Genomic DNA, 10,977 nt, shown 5'->3' on the forward strand with positions numbered 1-10,977 from the left:
ACTCTGTTGGAAGCCCCACTAATCTGGATGCCAGGGAATTCCTGCCCCAGACCCCGTCACCACGTAAAGAAAAACCCAGCAGGCCTTAGCCTCGGTGTGGGGCAGCCGCGGGAGCTCCTAGCCAGAACCTCCTGGCTGTGCCGGCCGAGAGGCCTTCTGTGGTGCATCCCATACCCGCGCCTCCTGCTCCCAGATGGACAGGTTTCTGGCAAGTTCCACACTCAACCCAGGAACCCGTTGAGCAGGTGCCTTGAAATGGGCAGCACCCCTACCCATTGGGCACAGGAGGGCCTGCCCTGGCCAGGTGGGGACTGCAGAATGTGTGAGCAAGGAGCAAATTCGGGTAATTACAGCTTCATTAATTACCCACCAGGCTGAGTGCCACTCAGCATCCGTGATCTCCTCAACAATCAGCCCAACTGGGAAGATGCCAGTATCCCCATTGGATGGGAGAAAGAACCATATCCTAATAACCTAACTTATCCTAATAAGTCAGCGTCTTACTCTAGGTCAGACAGTTACTAAGCAAGGGAGCCAGAACATTTTGTTTCTACATGAAGTAAGGCTTATTATTAACACTTTAAAAATAAACAATGCATCAAAAACAGTGTAATGGGTGGCTTTGCACTTCTCAACAGTTGCCATTGTTTCACCCTCAACTTTTTGCAGGGACAGGAGCTGGAATATTTTAAAGCAAATCTCAGATATCACCTATGTCTCCTGTAAATGCTTCAGAATGCATCCTTTTTTATTTTGAGATGGAGTCTCGCTCTGTCACCCAGGCTGGAGTGCAGTGGCGCGATCTCGGCTTACTGCCACCTCTGCCTTCCAGGTTCAAGTGATTCTCCTGTTTCAGCCTCCTGAATAGCTGCGATTACAAGTTCATGCCGCCATGCCCAGCTAATTTTTTGTATTTTTAGTAGAGACAAGTTTTTACCATGTTGCTCAGGCCGGTCTCAAACTCCTGAGCTCAGGCAATCCACCCGCCTTGGCCTCCCAAAGTGCTGGGATTACAGGCATGAGCTATCGTGCTGGGCCCAGAATGCACCTTGAACCCATGAGGATGATGTATTCGTTTATCTTTCTTAACATAACCACGAGGTCATCGTCACAGGACCACTTGGTTTGGGAAGTTCCAGCTGGGACCACCACACCTTGTATCCTAGGAGGGACCAGGGCAGTACCAGCCTAGTCCTAGTCTCCCTCGATGGTCAAAAGTTCACAAAAGGCCAGAAGCGGTGGCTCACACCTGCTCTCCCAGCACTTTAGGAGACCAAAGTGGAATGATTGCTTGAGCTCAAGACCAGCCTGGGCAACAGAGGGAGACCCCATTATCTACATGAAATTTAAAATTAAATTTAAAAATTAGCCTGGCCTGGTGGCACTTGCCTGCAGTCCCAGCTATTTGGGAGGCTGAAGTGGGAGGATTGCTTGAGCCCGGGAGGTGGAGGCTGCAATGGGCTGTGATGGTGTCACTGCACTGCAGCCTGGGCAACACAACAAGACCCTGTTTCAAAAAAGAACTACAAGAACAGCAGTTCCCAAAGCGAGGTTCCTAGATCCAGCAGAATCCACATCACTGGAGACCACGTTAGAAAGGCAGATTCTTACGCGCATTCCGGATCCGCTAAGCCAGACGCTCCAGCTGTGGACCTGGCAATCCTCATTTGTTTCTGTGTTTTTCCTAATCTCGTGACAGGTTATGGCGATCTGTGTTTTAACTCACCCTCCAGGTGATCCTGATGCCAACCCCAATTCAAGAACTGCTGCTCTAGAGAGAAACAGGTGGTACAAAGAGATGGTTCCACTCTTGCATTCAGGGTATTCTTTTCTTTTTTTTTTTCTTGAGACAGAATCTCACTCTGCCACCCAGGCTGGAGTGCAGTCACGCGATCTCGGCTCACTGCAACCTCTGCCTCCCGGGTTCAAGCTATTCTCGTGTCTCAGCCTCCCGAGTAGCTGGGATTACAAGCTCACCAACACAACCGGCTAATTTTTGTAGTTTTAGTAGAGATGGGGTTTTGCCATGTTAGCCAGGCTGGTCTCGAACTCCTGACCCCAAGTGATCTGCTCACCTCAGCCTCCTAAAGTGCTGAGATTATAGGCATGAGCCACTATGACCGGCCTCAGTCAGTTTATTCTTTATGCATGTTCTGGCTTCTTCTTCAAAGGATGCTGAGGACTAGTCCTGGGCAGTCTTGTCCTCCGGTTAGATGCACTGACCCTGGAGCCCACTGTCAGCGAGTAAGACCCGACTCTTCCTCTCATTCCCCAGGTGACCCCTGTGTCTTGGCCTCCTCTTTCATAAACTGTGTGCAAATAATAGCACTTGCTTCAAACGCTGCTCGTGAGGAGCAAACCAGCTATGGTATAGGAACTGCTTAGAATGGTTCCTAGTGCCTAGAAAGTGTGCGTTAAGGCGTTAAGGCAAAGATGTGCTGTTCTTACCAAAACAGGGATGTCTGTTACCAAAACGGAGATGGCCGGATCTCTAGGCTGCCATAGGACCCGGGAGTCAGATCACAGCAAGTCACTAGGGGTCTGTTGTGTGAGGGAGGGGCTGGGAGAGAACAGAAGGAGATTGGGGGCTTCCTTTGCAGCTTTGGCAAGTGCAGGATTAAAGAGGGGCTCAAGGCCGGGCACAGTGGCTCAAGCCTGTAATCCCAGCACTTTGGGAGGCCAAGACGGGCGGATCACGAGGTCAGGAGATCGAGACCATCCTGGCTAACACAGTGAAACCCCGTCTCTACTAAAAAATACAAAAAACTAGCCGGGCGAGGTGGCGGGCGCCTCTAGTCCCAGCTATTCGGGAGGCTGAGGCAGGAGAATGGCATGAACCCAGGAGGTGGAGCTTGCAGTGAGATGAGATGGCACCACTGCACTCCAGCACTCCAGACTGGGCGACAGAGCGAGAGTCCGTCTCAAAAAAAAAAAAAAAAAAAAGGGCTCAAAGGATGCCCTCGACCTGAGAGCTCCAGGCAGAGCAGAACTCTCTGAGGTGGGGAGGCTACAGGCGGTGACTTGGCAGGAGATAGTGAGGACTGAGCTTGGGTTGCCCGGGGTGATGCTCCTGAGATGCCCTAAGAGCAATCCCTGGAGACCTGCTTCCCAAAACCCCAGAGAGAACGAGAGGGGGCTCACTAGCTGGAAGAGCCGAGATGCCTCCACGAGTGTCTAGAAGGTTCTGTCCTCCCCTAGCCCAGTGGGGAGACGGGAGACTCAAGCAATTGAGGAGTGTGGGGTGCCCTGGACACCTGCGAAGGCAGAGAGCCAGGAGGTCAGGGCTAGGTTCTGAGCGAACCCCAGAGCCACCATTGTCCCAGGTTTGATTGTCCCCAAGCCTCAGGAAACCAGTTGTGTACTGTGATTTAAATAGCACATGGGGCTAGGCGCAGTGGCTCATGCCTGTAATCCCAGAACTTTAGGAGGCCAAGGCAGGTGGATCACCTGCGGTCAGGCATTTGAGACCAGCCAAGCCAATATGGTGAAACCCTGTCTCTACTAAAAAAAAAAAAAAAAAAAAATTAGCCAGGCATGGTGGCACACACCTGTAATCCCAGCTACTTGGGAGGCTAAGACAGGAGAATTGCTTGAACCCGGGAGGTGGAGGTTGCAGTGAGCCCAGACTGCACCACTGCACTCCAGCCTGGGGAACAGAGCAAGACTCTGTCTCAAAATAAAAAATAAATAAACAAAAAGACATGGGCTCTCAAACTCTGTCTAGCAGAGGGATAGACACCTTGTCTCCTTTATACCCATGCATGAGGGAGACACTGAAAGCTCCCCAGCTGTCCGTCTTAGCAAAGAAAACACATAGGCTTTACACCTTGGGAAGGACAGAAATTCCAACTAAATAAGGCAACGAGTTATGAAATGAGACGCTGATCCAAATGCATACATTTCAGAGGTTCACGATATGACCTCAGGACGTTGGTTTGTTTGAGACAAGGTCTTACTCTGTCGCTCAGGCTGGAGTACAGTGGCATGAGGAAAGCTCACTGCAGCCTCGAACCCCCAGGCTCAAGCGATCCTCCTGCCTCAGCCTGCCAAGGATCTGTGACTACAGGTGCATATCACCATGCATGGCTAATTTTCTTATGTTTTGTAGAGACAGGGGTCTCGCTATTTTGCCCAGGCTGGTCTTGAATTCCTGGGCTCCAGTGATCCTCCCGCCCTGGCTTCCTAGGATTACGGGTGTAAGCCACTGCACTCGGCCAAGATATTTTATTTAAAAAATTTTTTATTTTATATTTATATCAGCTAGCCCTGACCCTTGAAAAGGCCTAGAAAAAGTAGTCGCCTCAGTAGCCTAACACACAAATTATGGTCTTGAAATGCCGTTTCTCATTTGAAACACTAAAATTATAAAGCACGGTGTCTTGGAGAAATAGCTGACTCCAGGACTGGAAAGGTGCCAGCCAGTGTACAAGACAAGGCTGGATTATCTTATGACACCAAATAGCAAGGAAGCTGTCAATGACTCCTAGAATTATGCCACAGAACTCAGGGCCAATCCAAAGACATTCCCACCAGCCAAAGCTGTGTGACAATGTGAGCCTCAATATGAATAATACCTGCAATGGATAGAAATGCACCTATGTTTAAACTCACGAGTTCACAAATGTATTTTTAAAACTTGCATACGTACATGTGATCAAAAAAAGAAAAATAAATAAAATATTTAAAGACTATCTGATCACTTTCAGGGAATGATGAGAAACCAACACGTTATCTTGAAAAGTAGCTCATAAAGGGAAGGAATCCAGCAAGTCTTCTTCCTTTCCTGTACCGATCGGTAACAAAATTGCGAATGAAGAAATGCCTTTCTTTATAGAAGTATTCCAATCAGTAAATTTAAAAGCAATGATGGAGTAGTACGGTTTTGCATTCCCCAATGAATTAGTGAATCTAGGCTTTGAGCAACAACAAGTACATGACAAAAAGAGACGCTCCCCAGGCATCCTGAGCCTCCCGACGCAGGAGCACAGAACCAAAGCCATCCATCCAGAGGCTGGGCAACCCTCTGGATCCCAATTTGCAGGGAATAGTGAGGACAGAGGGATACACAGAAAGGCACTGGGAGCGTGCAACCAGCAAAATCCAGACTGTGGCTGGGTACAGTGGCTCACGCCTGTAATCCCAGCACTTTGGGAGGCCAAGGCGGGCAGACCACCCGAAGTTGGGAGTTCGAGACCAGCCTGACTAACACGGAGAAATCCCATCTCTACCTAAAATACAAAATCAGCCAGGCATGGTGGCGCACACCTGGAATCCCAGCTATTTGGCAGGCAGAGGTGGTGGTGAGCAGTGATCACACCACTGCACTCCAGCTGGGCAACAGAGTGAAACTCTGTCTCAAAAACAGAAAAAGAAAATCCAGACTCTAGGAGTGTGCAGGTCAAATGGCCAGGATTCCTCCACAGATAAACTGTAAGCAAGAAGGATGGATGATGTGTTAGACAGAATAATGGCTCCCAAAAGATGTCCACGTCCTAATCCCCAGCACCTGTGAATGTGTCCGCTGCATGGCAGAAGGAGCCTCACAGGTGTGATTGGGTTGAGGATCCTGAGATGGAGAGAGTCACCTGGATTAGCCAGGTGGGTCCAATATCATCACAAGGATCCTTATAAGGGTGGTTGGTGGGGTGGGCGGTTAGAGTCAGAGAGGTGAGGGGATGACGGAAACAGAGCTCAGAAAGATTCGGGGAGGGAGAGAGATTTGAAGATGGAGGAAGGGGCCATGAGCCAAGTATCACAGGCAGCTTCTAGAAGCAGAAAAAGACAAGAAAACAGATCCCGCCCCCGACAAGTTTCCAGAAGGAACACAGCCCTGCTAACACAGCTTGCACGTTGACTTTGGCCCAGTAAGATTGTTTTGGACATCTGACCTCCGAAACTGTAAGACAACCAACTTGTGTTGTTTTAAGCCAGTAAATTTGTAATAATCTGTTACAGCAGCAACAGAAACTAAGACAGATGGGAAACCTATAGGCTTAAGACACGTAGCGGACATGGCAAATTCACAAAACGGGCACAACCAAACTAGAGTGTGTGGGCAGGCGAGGAAGGGATGAGCATGTGAATGTCAAAGTCAGGAGAATGGCCATGTTCAGAGGAGGGTGCAGACTGCGGGGCAGGGAGAGGGCCTGCAGGGAGAGGGCCTGCGGGGAGCTCGCAGGGATGGGGGCAAAGTTCCTCTTTGTCCTGGCTGCTGGCTTCCAGGGTTCATTAAGCTGCACCTTTCTTTGGGGTGTTCCCTATGACTGTTTGATTTTACATTTAACAAGGTAAAAATCATAACCGTGTCAAGGACAGTTTCAGGGTATAGGATAGAACCTCTGTCTCTCTCTGCAGCTTTACAAGCAGCAGCAACATTTTCTTCTGATCTGAGATTTCTTGCAGCAGCAGCAGCAGCACAGGAATCAGTGCAGAGAGAAAAGAAAGGCCAGTCTTCAGAGCTCACGACATACATTCTGCAAAGAAGTGGGCAAAGCAGGTTGACCCCCAAATGGAATATGGGGTGTGCGATGTTTTGTAAAAGCCCAGTGTAAAAATGTAAAGCCCAGGGCGGCAGATGAGCCAGGCACCCCGTCCACTCTGCACCCATTCATCTCTCCTTGCAGAGGGCTGCCTCCTGGCCGGTGCAGGGGCTCATGCCCGTAATCCCTGCACTTTGCAAGGCTGAGGCGGGTGGATCACTGGAGGTCGGGAGTTTTAGACCAGCCTGGCCAACATGGTAAAACCCCATCTTTACAGAAAATACAGAAAATTAGCCAGGCATAGTGGCAGGCACTTGTACTTTCAGCTACTCGGGAGGCTGAGGCAGGAGAACCACTTGGACCCAGGAGGCGGAGGTTGCAGTGAGCCAAGATCACGTCACTGCCCTCCAGCGTGGGTGACAGAGCGAGACTCCATCAAAAAAAAAAAAAAGAAGGCTGCTTCAGGTCACATGAGACTGGGACTCCCTGCCTGAGGGCTGCCTTTCTGGCTGCAGCAGCAGGCCCAGCCCGTGTACCTCATGGCAGACTAGAGGTGATGCCCGAGGAGCAGCCCTCAACCTGAGAGGGATGGGAGTTGGGGATCAATACCCCAGGCTCCCCACCCCTTGGTAGGGATAACTCTGCATTCTATACCGTCTCACAGATTTCCCCACAAGACTGAGCTCCTGTTGCCCATGGTGGTGTTGGGCTCAGGGATGCGCCCTCTGTGGGGAGCGTAATTCAGGCCGGGGTTACCTCCCAAATGGATCCCCTTGCATTCAAGTCTTCCTCTCAGGGTTTGCCTCTGGGGAACCCAAAACAAGGCACTGAAAGTATAATGAGATGGGAGGAGATGGTTAATATATATATATGTATATAAATATATGTGTGTATACACAGACATATATACACATATGCATACATATAGACATATATACATACATATAGACATATACATACATATAGACACATGCATACATATAGACATATACATACATATAGACACATGCATACGTATACACACATATACATACATATAGACACATGCATACATATAGACACATACATATAGACACATATGCATACATATAGACACATATACATACATATATATGTAGAGATAGGGTCTCACTAATCTTCTAAGGTAATTCTCTCACCTTGGACTTTCAAAGTGCTGGCATGAGAGGCATGAGTCACCGCACTCAGCCAGATGGATAATGTAGAACACCTAGTCACAGCAAACCTCCATGGCCTTTATCTGGCTGCTTCTACCACCACCACCACCCCATCCCTAGCTCCTCCCACAATACCTGGCACCTGATGGGCACTTAGTAACTATTTTGCTGGATGGGCAGGTGGGTGGATGAAAGACAGTGACCCACCTCCCATTAGAGAAGTTGACAAAGGCCGGGTGCAGTGGTTCATGTCTGTAATCCCACCACTTTGGGAGGCCAAGCCGGGCGGATCACTGAAGGTCAGGAGTTCGAGACCAGCTTGACCAATATGGTGAAACTCCATCTCTACTAAAAATGCAAAAATTAGCCAGGTGTGGTGGCAGGCACCTGTAGTCCCAGCTACTCAGGAGGCTGGGACAGGAGAATCACTTGAACCCGGGAGGCAGAGGTTGCTGAGATTGCACCACGGCACTCCAGCCTGTGTGACAGTGTGAGACTCCATCTAAAAAAAAAAAAAAAAGAAGAAGTTGAGAAGGACAGGTCTTTCCTCTCCCTGCCCCTACGTTCTGACAAGGCTGCTGGCCAGGTGAGGGTGGTGGAGCTTCTGGCTTTCTGGCCACCCCCACCTCAAGTTCCCTTGTTTCCTTCCCAACTTCCAAACCTGAACCTCTGCCCTTCTCCTCTTCATTATGTGGGGTGCTGATCCCTCCACTAAATTCTCTTTCTTGCTTTGCTTAATAGAGCCAGAGTCAGCTCTGTTGCTTGTAACCAAGCGACTTCTAACTGATACTGCCAGGTGAAGCTCAGCAGGTACTGAATGTTAAATAGAGCATTGAGTGTCCTGACAGCTAAGACACAAATCCAATGCGGAGAAACTCTATCTATCCAGGGCTTCTTTGGAGCCAGGTAATACTCACACAGCCTTCATCACCATCTGTAAGGTGTGTGTAACCTTTTTAGAAATAAAACAGGCCAAGGCTCCAGTACGTGGCCCGAAGTCCCAAAGCATAGAGGAAGATCAACTGGGGTACAGTTCATTATGAGAGAAGAAGAGAGAAACACTTTTTATGTTTTTTTTTTTTTTTTTTTTTTTTTTTAAAGTTCTACCCAGCCAGATGCGGTGGCTCACGCCTGTAATCCCAGCACTTTGGGAGGCTGAGGCGGGCGGATCACCTGAGGTCAGGAGTTCGAGACCAGCCTGGCCATCATGGCGAAACTCTGTCTCTAGTAAAAATACAAAAAGTAGTTGGGCATGGTGGTATATGCCTATAGTCCAAGCTACTCAGGAGGCTGAGGCAGGAAAACTGATTGAACCCAGGAGGGAGAGGTTGCAGTCAGCCAAGATCATGCCCCTGCACTCCAGCCTGGGTGACAAAGCAAGACTCCATCTCAAAAAAAAAAAAAAGTTATTATGCATAATGCTGGCCAGGTCCTGAGAAATAAATGGAATTATATTTTTAAATGAAAACACATCTATGAAACACTTAAATCATTAACAAAATATAGAAACCAATGCAATAACTTCGGGAGGGTAGAATTTTTGCAGGGGAAGGGGTTGTTTTTGGGCATCCTAGTTCAGCATTTGGGTTCAAGGTCATGAGCAGCCTTAGGCTGGGAGTTTTCGCCTGACCTCGTGTATTCTGGGCCCATTCAGTTCTTAGCAGCCCTGACTGGGGGGCAGTATTCTCCTTCATTCCAACTTATGAGAAATGAGGCCGAGGGTGGTGGCTCACGCCTGTGATCCCAGCACTTTGGGAGGCTGAGGCGGGTGGATCACCTGAGGTCAGGAGTTGGAGACCTGCCTGACCAACTTGGTGAAACTCCGTCTCTACTAAAAATACAAAAAGTAGCTGGGCATGGTGGTGGGCACCTGTAATCCCAGCTACTCAGGTGGCTGAGGCAGGAGGATGCAGTGAGCCAAGATTGCACCACTGCACTCCAGCCTAGGCGACAAGAGTGAAACTCTGTCTCAAAAGAGAAAAAAGAAAAGAAATGAGGCTCAGGGAGTGGGGTAATTTGTCAAGAACTCCCAGAAGTCATAGGTAAAGTAAGCATTGACCCAGAGTGAATTTAGTTTTCTAAATGTCCATGCCCACCCTCTCTTGAAAGGGTTCCCACCCTGTGTTCTCCCCGGCCTGACTCGGCCCCAAGGACCCATGGAGGGGCCTGAAGCTCCTGGGCTCTGGTGAACAGCTGTCGGTGGCGGGACTCCCGCTGGGACTCCCCCAGGCAGGTCCCAGCAGTGCACCCATGGGCACTCACAACCCCCTTCAGTGTCTTTGTGGGGTTTGGAGAAGGGGGCCCCATCTTCTGCCATCAGCATATGCAAATCACAACCGTGTCAGTGGCACTCTCTAGTGATCCACCAACCTGCCTAAGCACACCTGAGCCCCACCAGATCTATCCAGCCCTTCCTTGGAGCCAGGCAATACTTGTGTAGCCTTCACGACCACCTGTAAGGTGCATGTAACTGACCCTTTTTAGAGATGAAAGAGGCCAAGGCTCTGAGGGTAAGATATATGGCTCAAGGTCCCAAAGCATGCAAGGGATCAAACTAGGGCCCTGGAGCTCAGCCCCCTATGAAAGCTTTCCCATGGGAGGGTGTGACTCGCGGCCCTCGTCTAAGGACAGGCAGAGGGCCACCTCCAAGGGCGTTGCCTGCAGAGCTGGGCCAGGAGCACGCCTGCTGCAATTCCCAGCCCTCATTTCAGCATCAGTCAGGAACCCGGAATGTTGTGTAACCGCAGCTGCTCTCCTAGACCGCACATCTCCACCCCCTTCTCCTGCCAGGACTCTGCTCAGTCTTTACAGCCGGCTCTGAATCACCTCTTTGGAAGCCTTCCTTGAGCCTCACCTACAGGTTCCCTTCGTGTCCCCACTGCGCCTGCACATGGTGTCATCACCACATGCGCCATGTGGTTTTGCTCCTCCTCTGGACTGAGAGCTCTTAGAGGGCAGAGACCCTAAGTCATCTCTCTGCTTGACGTCTAGCGTGGCCCAGGCAAATGTCTAGTGTGGCCCAGGTGCTCAGTCCATGACTTTTGAGTCAGTGAGTGATCAGAGGGATGAGGTTGAGTCTCCTTCCTAAGTAGGTTGAGAGCTTCCAGGGAGGGACCTGAGAGGCATACTCACCCTCATCCGTCCTGATCCCCAGCCTTCTTCCATGCCTAGCAGTAGGGGCTGGTCAAAATAAGTTTGTGGTTGGGTGGGTGGATGGGTGGGTGGGTAGGTAGATGGATGAATGGATGGGTGGGTGGGTGGATGGATGAATGGGTGAATGGATGGATGGATGGATGGATGGATGAGTGGGTAGATGGATGGGT

Source organism: Piliocolobus tephrosceles, chromosome 17, assembly GCF_002776525.5.
Source record: "Piliocolobus tephrosceles isolate RC106 chromosome 17, ASM277652v3, whole genome shotgun sequence".
Classification (NCBI taxonomy): domain Eukaryota; kingdom Metazoa; phylum Chordata; class Mammalia; order Primates; family Cercopithecidae; genus Piliocolobus; species Piliocolobus tephrosceles.